Source organism: Cetorhinus maximus, chromosome 3 (assembly GCF_964194155.1).
Source record: "Cetorhinus maximus chromosome 3, sCetMax3.hap1.1, whole genome shotgun sequence".
NCBI lineage: Eukaryota > Metazoa > Chordata > Chondrichthyes > Lamniformes > Cetorhinidae > Cetorhinus > Cetorhinus maximus.
Genome location: NC_135881.1, coordinates 162,316,982 through 162,326,140, shown reverse-complemented (window position 1 = coordinate 162,326,140; position 9,159 = coordinate 162,316,982). Strand labels below are relative to the sequence as shown.

The following is a 9,159-nucleotide window of genomic DNA, read 5'->3' as shown; positions in this document are numbered from 1 at the left end:
TGATCCTGCAGGAGGAGAACATCAGGATCATGGAGCCTGGTGATTTAGTGGTATGCCTCATGGCTTACAGGAAGCAGAGGAGAATAAGAAGAGACCGGTGGAGGTGCCTGGCTCAGCAAAGGGAGGAGCAGCTCTCTCATGATGAAAGGGCAGCAGGGCCTGCTGCGCAAGCAGCTGAAGATCCTGAGAGTGCTCATAGGTGCTTCATTAGACCCAGGGTCTAAAAACAGCACCTATCATTCCTGCACATGACTGAGAACCAGTGTCGCCGAAGATTGCACATGTCTAAGGAACTGGTCAGTCACAAATGTCACCTGCTGCAGGATTGGCGCCATGGGGACATGGAAGGCATCCAGTGCCAGTAGCTGTGAAAGTGACCATGACGCTCAATTTTTACGCAAGTGGCTCCTTTCAGAGCTCCACAGGTGACCTGTGCAGGATCTTGCAAGCCTCCATGTAAAGTGTATCCAGGAGGACACAGATGCCATATTCGCGAAGGCACAGAACTTTTGGCTTTTTGCCAGGAAAGCCAGGAAGCAAGAGCACTGGGATTTGCGCAGATCTCTGATTTTCCACAGGTGCAGGTTGCCATCGACTGCACTCATGTGGTGCTTAGATTTCCACGGCAACAAGCAATCAACTACGTCAACCATAAGGGCTCCCACTCGCTGAATGTTCAGCTGGTCTGTGACCACCACAATGATGCCCCAACTTTGGATTTAGTGGCAGCAAAATGGGTCGCCACTTTGGAAACTTGATCAAATGATGGCACATCATCATCTACACCATCTCTCCCTTTGAACAGAAGGCATTTGCAAACTATTTCTCAAAAGGCATTCCCAATACATGGAGGCAATTTAATGGTCAAGTGTTCCGGATTGTTCCTCCATTTGTGGCGTTGTATCTTATTTATACATGGCGCAACCATGAACATGAATTGTGAATGAGGAAGAACCCGGCTGATTTTGGAGGGGATAATTTCTAATGATGTACCAAGGGCATTCCTGACTAATTGCTCACTTTCACTGGAAAAATTGACTCTGTTCAAAAATAAAGTAGTTATAGTATATAAAAAACTAATGAACATTTGGATCATTGTATTACTGGCCATTCTTAGCCCCACTCGTGATTGGCTAAAGAACATTAATCATCACTTTCAACAGCATTGCAGCGTAAACTGCTCTTCACAGTTCTTTTGAAGTTACTGCTACTGCTCTGAAGTCTGCTCGCTAACATTAAAAATTATGGGAAAAATTTTCCCCCCGTTGGGGGGGAAGTGCAGGAGCGGGCATGGGCGGGCATGCCTCCGATCGGGGGTGCGCCGCCATTTTACGTGGGCAGGCCAGTTAAGGCCCACCCAGCGTGACATCCGCTATGCGCTCCCTGTGCGGGCAGGGAGGGGAATTACCTTAGCCGGGAGTGCGCTCTTCCGTGCATGCACGCGAAAGAGCGCAATGATCTCTCTGAGGCTAAGTGCAGCCTCAGGGAGATCAGCTCCGAATTAAAATTTGCAATACAAATGATAGAAAAATTTCTCTGACATGTCCCTTCATGTGACACTCTCACATGAGTTGGGACATGTCCATAACTTTTATTGAAACCTTCATTAAAAATTTAAATACCCTCATGAGACCTCATCCCACCCATGGGTGAGGTTTCATGCTTTATCCAATGCCTGCCAGGGCTCCTGGCCTGCCCACCAACCTTAAGGTTGGATAGGCAGGTCCATTAATGCTTTGAATTAGTTTCTCAATGGCCTCAATAGGCCGTTGACAGGTTGGTGGGCGAACAGCTGATTTGGCTGTGCCCCCGCCGACCTGGAAATGGAAATGACGCGGGGTGACATTGAGAGTTCCGCCCGACATCACCCTGGGTCATTTTACGCGTTGGTGAGTGGGCCCCGCCCCCGCTCGCAGACCAGAAGATCCTGCCCTATGAATTGCAAAGAATGGACAGCCCCCCTCCCCCAACCCCCAGCAGACACTGGAGAAACACCTCAAGAAGAGGTTCTAGATATATCCACACAGTCGGACCTGTTTGAAGCAGATTAACAAACTTTTTTTAGAGAGAAAAGACAGTTTGAGCTATACCCTAAAATCAACACATAAATAAAGTGCAGGATCTTTTCAATAGCTGCTTCATACATCATCATCATTGTACAGCAAACACAATACAAGGAGGGAACTAGCCAGAGAGATATAAACTATAACCACTCCATCACTTCAGCCATTCTTCTTCACAAATATCTCAGTTGAAAGCTACCACCGACCTTTCAATTAAGACTTAGGATAAACAAGCACTGTCAGCCAGGTGCTGAATGGTGTTTGGAGAGAGCTGACAGTTTATTCTCTTTTGCTGTTTGTTCCTTGGAACAGCTGCAGGGGATTCATGTCTAAATTAACTACTGCCATTGATTTGTAGAAATTGCTTGTAAGGATCAACAGCTTGATGAATAGATGGGTGGGCCTCTGGTGGAACTGACCTCCCTTTTGTTACAGGATTTCCAAAACAAAAAAAATCCATTCTTTAATTAGCAGGGGAAATTTGATGGCAGCACCAAAATTGAGATGTAATATAATGTTCATTCTTTGCTGTTTATTAGTGATAACTAGTTACTGACCCTTAATGGAAATTATCAGTTCTCTGGGGGTATAGGGTGCAAAAAGAGGTATCCACAATTTATTCTGTGTGGAGGAGGGTAACAGTAATTTATTCTGTGTTGGGGAGGGGGTATCTCATTTATTCAGTGTGGGGCAGGGGTATCTGTAATTTATTCTGTGTGGGGGAGGGGGGTATCTGTAATTTATTCTGTGTAGGGAAGGGGTATCTGTAATTTATTCTGTGTGGGGGAGGGGGTATCTGTAATTTATTCTGTGTGGGGGAGGGGGGTATCTGTAATTTATTCTGTGTAGGGAAGGGGTATCTGTAATTTATTCTGTGTGGGGGAGGGGGGTATCTGTAATTTATTCTGTGTGGGGGAGGGGGGTATCTGTAATTTATTCTGTGTGGGGGAGGGGGGTATCTGTAATTTATTCTGTGTGGGGGAGGGGGGTATCTGTAATTTATTCTGTGTGGGGGAGGGGGGGTATCTGTAATTTATTCTGTGTGGGGGAGGGGGGTATCTGTAATTTATTCTGTGTGAGGGAGGGGGCATCTGTAATTTATTCTGTGTGGGATAGGGGAGTATCTGTAATTTATTCTGTATGGGAGAGAGGGTAACTGTAATATATTCTGTGCAAGGGAGGGGATATCTGTAATTTATTCTCTGTGAGGGAGGGGGTATCTATAATTTAATCTCTGTGGGGGAGAGGATATCTGTAATTTAATCTCTGTGAGGGAGGGGGTATCTGTAATTTATTTTGTGTGAGGGGGGTATCGGTAATTTATACTCTGTGAGGGAGGGGGTATCTGTAATTTATTCTGTGTAGGGGAGGGGTATCTGTAATTTATTCTGTGTAGGGAAGGGGTATCTGTAATTTATTCTGTGTAGGGGAGGGGTATCTGTAATTTATTCTGTGTAGGGGAAGGGGTATCTGTAATGTTTACTCTGTGAGGGAGGGGGTATTTGTAATTTATTTTGTGCAAGGGAGGGGGTATCTGTAATTTATTCTGTGCGAGGGAGGGGATATCTGTAATTCATTCTCTGTGAGGGAGGGAGTATGTGTAATTTATTCTGTGTGAGGGGGGTATCTGTAATTTATTCTGCCTGAGGGAGGGTGTATCTAATTTATTCTGTGTTGGGAATGGGTATCTGTAATTTATTCTGTATTGGGGAGGGGGTATCTAATTTATGCTGTGTTAGGGAGGGGGCATCTGTAATTTATTCTGTGTAGGGGAAGGGGTATCTGTAATTTATACTCTGTGAGGGAGGGGGTATCTGTAATTTATACTCTGTGAGGGAGGGGGTATCTGTAATTTATACTCTGTGAGGGAGGGGGTATCTGTAATTTATACTCTGTGAGGGAGGGGGTATCTGTAATTTATTCTGTGTAGGCGAGGGGTATTTATAATTTATTCTGTGTTCGGGGATGGCGTATCTAATACATTCTATGTTAGGGAGGGGGTATCTGTAATTTATTCTGTTTAGGGGAGAGGGTATCTAATTTATGCTGTGTTAGGGAGGGGTTATCTGTAATTTATTCTGTATAGGGGAGGGGGTATCTGTAATTTATTCTGTGTGGGGGAAGGGGTATCTGTAATTTATACTCTGTGAGGGAGGGGGTATCTGTAATTTATTCTGTGCGGGGGGAGGGGATATCTGTAATTTATTCTGTGTAGGGGAGGGGTATCTGTAACTTATTCTGTGTGGGGGAAGGGGTATCTGTAATTTATACTCTGTGAGGGAGGGGGTATCTGTAATTTATTTTGTGTAAGGGAGGGGGTATCTGTAATTTATTCTGTGTAGGGGAGGGGTATCTGTAATTTATTCTGTGTAGGGAAGGGGTATCTGTAATTTATACTCTGTGAGGGAGGGGGTATCTGTAATTTATTCTGTGTGAGGGAGGGGATATCTGTAATTTATTTTGTGTAGGGGAGGGGTATCTGTAATTTATTCTGTGTGGGGGAAGGGGTATCTGTAATTTATACTCTGTGAGGGAGGGGGTATCTGTAATTTATTCTGTGTGAGGGAGGGGATATCTGTAATTTATTCTGTGTGGGGGAGGGGGGTATCTGTAATTTATTCTGTGTGGGGGAGGGGGGTATCTGTAATTTATTCTGTGTGGGGGAGGGGGGTATCTGTAATTTATTCTGTGTGGGGGAGGGGGGTATCTGTAATTTATTCTGTGTGGGGGAGGGGGGGTATCTGTAATTTATTCTGTGTGGGGGAGGGGGGTATCTGTAATTTATTCTGTGTGAGGGAGGGGGCATCTGTAATTTATTCTGTGTGGGATAGGGGAGTATCTGTAATTTATTCTGTATGGGAGAGAGGGTAACTGTAATATATTCTGTGCAAGGGAGGGGATATCTGTAATTTATTCTCTGTGAGGGAGGGGGTATCTATAATTTAATCTCTGTGGGGGAGAGGATATCTGTAATTTAATCTCTGTGAGGGAGGGGGTATCTGTAATTTATTTTGTGTGAGGGGGGTATCGGTAATTTATACTCTGTGAGGGAGGGGGTATCTGTAATTTATTCTGTGTAGGGGAGGGGTATCTGTAATTTATTCTGTGTAGGGAAGGGGTATCTGTAATTTATTCTGTGTAGGGGAGGGGTATCTGTAATTTATTCTGTGTAGGGGAAGGGGTATCTGTAATGTTTACTCTGTGAGGGAGGGGGTATTTGTAATTTATTTTGTGCAAGGGAGGGGGTATCTGTAATTTATTCTGTGCGAGGGAGGGGATATCTGTAATTCATTCTCTGTGAGGGAGGGAGTATGTGTAATTTATTCTGTGTGAGGGGGGTATCTGTAATTTATTCTGCCTGAGGGAGGGTGTATCTAATTTATTCTGTGTTGGGAATGGGTATCTGTAATTTATTCTGTATTGGGGAGGGGGTATCTAATTTATGCTGTGTTAGGGAGGGGGCATCTGTAATTTATTCTGTGTAGGGGAAGGGGTATCTGTAATTTATACTCTGTGAGGGAGGGGGTATCTGTAATTTATACTCTGTGAGGGAGGGGGTATCTGTAATTTATACTCTGTGAGGGAGGGGGTATCTGTAATTTATACTCTGTGAGGGAGGGGGTATCTGTAATTTATTCTGTGTAGGCGAGGGGTATTTATAATTTATTCTGTGTTCGGGGATGGCGTATCTAATACATTCTATGTTAGGGAGGGGGTATCTGTAATTTATTCTGTTTAGGGGAGAGGGTATCTAATTTATGCTGTGTTAGGGAGGGGTTATCTGTAATTTATTCTGTATAGGGGAGGGGGTATCTGTAATTTATTCTGTGTGGGGGAAGGGGTATCTGTAATTTATACTCTGTGAGGGAGGGGGTATCTGTAATTTATTCTGTGCGGGGGGAGGGGATATCTGTAATTTATTCTGTGTAGGGGAGGGGTATCTGTAACTTATTCTGTGTGGGGGAAGGGGTATCTGTAATTTATACTCTGTGAGGGAGGGGGTATCTGTAATTTATTTTGTGTAAGGGAGGGGGTATCTGTAATTTATTCTGTGTAGGGGAGGGGTATCTGTAATTTATTCTGTGTAGGGAAGGGGTATCTGTAATTTATACTCTGTGAGGGAGGGGGTATCTGTAATTTATTCTGTGTGAGGGAGGGGATATCTGTAATTTATTCTGTGTAGGGGAGGGGTATCTGTAATTTATTCTGTGTGGGGGAAGGGGTATCTGTAATTTATACTCTGTGAGGGAGGGGGTATCTGTAATTTATTCTGTGTGAGGGAGGGGATATCTGTAATTTATTCTGTGTAGGGGAGGGGGTATCTGTAATTTATTCTGTGTAGGGAAGAGGTATCTGTAATTTATTCTGTGTAGGGAAGAGGTATCTGTAATTTATTCTACCTTTCATAATAATATTATGGACTACCTTCCAGGGTGGGTGCCAAAATGAACCCTGCCATTTATAACAAAATAATTAATGGGCAAGTGAAGTTATTACCAAGCCAATTAAGCTAAATATTACGCCACCCACATCACAATACAGACGGGTGTGAGTGGGTCGGTTGTTTTTACCTCTGTGCTGTCATGGGGGTGGGGCATGTTAGTCAAGCTTATTTGTGTCCTTACAGATATGCATTTCCAAGAGGCGTTACTGGAGTGCGGGCTACATCAATCTTACTCCTCCCCTGTGCACACATTAGGGAATGAATCAGGGACTTTTGTGGTTGTGCAGTTCAACTCTGACCGGAGAAACTCATTGAGTTATTGGTTACAATGTTTACTCTAACATCCAACGGCCAGGCGTGTGACTGTGCAGGGTACAAGAAATTCCATACCACCATCATTATAGAGATGCAGTGAGGTCTGTGGATTTTCAGGACCAGAATGTTTGGGCTGGATTTTGCCGGGGGTACACTTAAAACATGATGGCTGGTAGCCCACCACCTACCTGCCCACCTGTGATCTGTTCCCCATTATAAGGTAGGTGGGTGGGTGCCAAAATTGGCAGTCCGCCCGCAATTTATATAAAATATTAACGGGCAATTAAAGTTATTATCAAGTCAATTAAGCTAAATATTACAACACCCACACCACAATACAGTTGGCTTGGCCAGGCGGGTGAGGGTGCGTTCGCTGTGTTTTAACCCAAGTGGCGAAAAGGCAAGAAGGAAAGGGTGCCTTGTGTGCATCAGCGGCAACCAACCCTGCCCAAGGATGTTAGCTCCCTTTGTTCCTCCCTGTCTGGCCTCCGGAACCTGCGCCTTCAACCTCCTCCTCCTCCTCCTCCCCCCTATGCTCTCTGATCCCTCCCTGTCCAATACCCCCGTATTGCCTGACTCCAGGATCCATGTTCTCTTCATTTTAGGGCCTACTTGAAGCTCTGGTAGCACGTACCTCTCAGTTTGGAGCTGCGGGGATTGTTCTAGCTGCCAGCCAATCAGATTGGCCAAGGGTGGGACTTCATCCTGTTGACGGGCACAAGTCTCGCTCTCACCTCGTTTAACCCACTGTCAGTGTGTTATTGCTATGGGATGGGTTTTTTGTTTAAACTCGGTAGTTTAAACTTTGCAACAGTAGGACAAGCAACACACCGCCCGGAATATTCGCCCTTTCTGTCAAAAGGATTTATCATCCTCACAGGGCAGAAGCTGATCAGTCTGATTCATCCTTCTTAACAGAGCTGCAGGCTTAAAATAAAAATCAGCAAAAGTTTTCCCAATTCCATTTATAATACACCTTTTCTCTGCCCATTCTTTGGCTTTGTTTAGACCCGTTTACAGCAATTCATTCAGCAGGACAATCGAGGATGCTGCATGCATAGCGTCATGCCCAGTGCAAGCAGGGCCAAGGAGAAAAATCACATGCCGGGATACTTCTCCTGTTTCTGGGCCTCTTATCCCACCCTCCCTTTAACCCTCCCCCTCGCATCTTTCAGGTGCCCAGAATTGGGAACCATAGACACAGTGGGATCGAACTGGTTCATACAGGTTTATCAAAACTTCTTGGCTTTTGTACTCTATGCCTCTATTTATAAAGCTCAGGTTTCACTACAATACACTTTACAACCACAGCTTTGTCAGACAATTACACACAACTTGGTCATTCATATTATGCAACCAGCTCCGCTTCTTTGAACCTGGCCAAATGCAATATCCAGACAACAACATCCAGAAGACTTGAACCTCACAAGCACTGCGACCATCAATCCTATGTACAAATGAGAATATCTTGAACTAACAGTGACATATTCTATTGGCGCTCGACTCCTGGTTTCACTTCCAAGTTTAAAAATGGCAAAACCTTCCAATAAATTATCACCAACCCATCCACCTGCAATAGTGCGCTATTTCTATCCATACAAGTGGACTTTGTTAACAGAAAAATTAGACTTTGCACTGAGCGACAAATATTTTCTCATTTTAAATTGAAATGAACCACTCTTACAAATGCCCAGCATGGAGCATATAATAGAAAAGCAAAGTACTGCAGAGGCTGGAAATCTGAAATATAAACAGAAAATGCTGGAAATACTCAGCAGGCCAAACAACATCTGTGGAAAGGGGAAAACAGCGTCAATGCTTCAGGCCTGTGATCTGCACTAGTTCCGACAAAGGGTCACTGACCTCTGTGTCTGTCGGCACAGATGTCACCAGATGTGCTGAGCATTTCCAACACTTTCTGTTTCTATTGGAGCAAAGAAAATCACTCTTTTGCCAGCCCCAAATAGCAATAAAACTTCTTGTGAGCCTGTCATTCCCCTTAAGCAATAAACCCAGCAGCAGCTGCCTAAGATCTGGTTTGGCACAGCATTAAACATGAATTTCAAAAAAAAGTTAAGGTATGAAGAAAATATAAACAACAATGTCAAAGCAATAGATGGATCATTTTAAAAAATGAGCAATTAATAAAAATAGCCATTAAAACGTGCCAAGTAGCAAAGATAAAATAAAAACTTTTTTGCCTTTTTCACTTAAGAAGCAGAGTTATAGCCGAGACAAAGACTAGGCCCCGGGTCTTGGCCACCAGGGACAGCCGAAGGGACTGGGGTTGAGCTAAGGTTTAGCTAACACTGACCTTGTGTTTGTCACTGGTGGTGC

The 9,159-nt window shown here is 44.2% G+C and overlaps 1 pseudogene; it reads left to right on the top strand.

Moving 5' to 3' along the window:
- The first annotated feature begins 733 nt into the window (after positions 1-733).
- Positions 734-985, top strand: LOC144674337 (cytochrome b-c1 complex subunit 8 pseudogene; annotated as a pseudogene).
- Positions 986-9,159: the final 8,174 nt, after the last annotated feature.